The following is a 1,472-nucleotide window of genomic DNA, read 5'->3' as shown; positions in this document are numbered from 1 at the left end:
AGGTGAGGTCCCGGATGACTGGAGGAAGGGTCACATCACTCCCATTTACAAGAAAGGGAGCAAGGAGGGCCCAGGGAACTACAGGCCAGTGAGTCTCACCCCTGTGCCTGGGAAGATCATGGAACAGATCATCCTGGATGTTGTATTAGGCGCCAGCGAGGCTACGGTATGTGATGCAACAGGACCTCCCCTGCTCAGTGACTGGACAATGCATGCTTAAGGGGTGTAGATGAAGTAGAAGATGAATGCATTTAAACAGATGCCACATGGTAATAAACGCCATTTTACTGTCCACTACATTGGTGTATGCCGGCAGTTCTTGGTACTGAACAGGGGGGGACTGATCAGCTGAGCAAACCTCATGCGCATGGTACTCAAATCTGTACAATATACACTTTGGAAAGAGGAATGGTTGTCTGAACTCAGGCGGGTAATAGCAGCCGCACAAAATGATCCAGGTCACCCTGTGCATGGCACGAACCTGCTGAGGCTTACAGGATCAGCAACAGGCATGGTTACTCCACGCGGTCAGTTAGCTCAGTTGCGCCCAGGGGAATTAATAGCAACTACTGATGTGGCCTTAGGGGCCTTCAGGAGGTTCGCCCGCCGTGCAGAACCATCCACACCATAGATGGAAATAATCCAAGGCCCGACTGAATCATTCCAAGACTTTGCCAATAGGTTAATTAAAGCGGTTGAGGGGTCAGACTTACCCAGGGCTGTTCATGGCCCTGTAATTGTGGACTTGAGGATATTAAAAATCTACTTTGTACGGCCCCTGGAGAGATCACCACACTAGGAGAGATCATTAAATATGTACCAGACAAACAGAAATCCACTCCCTTGACTAATGAGGGCCTAGCAGCCGCTCTTGCTGACACAATGGCTGTGGCTTCAATGTCGCCTAAGGGTCCCTGCTTCTGGTGTGGGCAGTATAGCCACATTAAGGCCCAGTATAAAGCCATTAGGGATGGGGAAAGGGACAGTGTCACCTGTCAACTGTGTGGAAGAGAGGGACATAATGCTCAACAGTGTAGGTGCTTTAAAATGCAACCGCAGGGAAACAACAAGGGGAAGGTGCCTAGACCCAGGGCCCCTCCCACAGCCATCAGAATGGGCCAGTACAGCAGACGTCCTTGCCCAACCCACCAGTTCTGCCAGCCCCGCCGTTGAAATTTATAACACGCCCACCGTGGCATTAACCCTAGACTGCCAGGACCGCCCACTGGTCAGGATTTTCATGTCGCACATTAGCCTGCCGCCTGAATTCTCAGGCCACTGTTCCATCACGGTCACAGCCCGTCTTGACTCAGGGGCAGATGTTACAATGGTTTCTGACGGAGACTGGCCCAAGGAATGGCTGGTGGGCCCAACTGAAGTCATCAGAGGAGTAGGGGGGGCTATTTCTGCTAAAAGGTGCCTAGGAGAAGTAGAGATCATTTTAGTTAACAGGGACGGCTCCTTGGAGAGAC

At 51.5% G+C, this 1,472-nt stretch overlaps 1 pseudogene; it reads left to right on the top strand.

Moving 5' to 3' along the window:
- The first annotated feature begins 241 nt into the window (after positions 1 to 241).
- LOC149920157 (uncharacterized) lies at positions 242 to 1,173 on the top strand (annotated as a pseudogene).
- Positions 1,174 to 1,472: the final 299 nt, after the last annotated feature.

Source organism: Phasianus colchicus, chromosome 1 (assembly GCF_987193195.1).
Source record: "Phasianus colchicus chromosome 1, bPhaCol1.hap1.1, whole genome shotgun sequence".
NCBI lineage: Eukaryota > Metazoa > Chordata > Aves > Galliformes > Phasianidae > Phasianus > Phasianus colchicus.
Note: the sequence above shows the minus strand (reverse complement) of the source record. Positions and strands in the feature narration are given on the sequence as shown.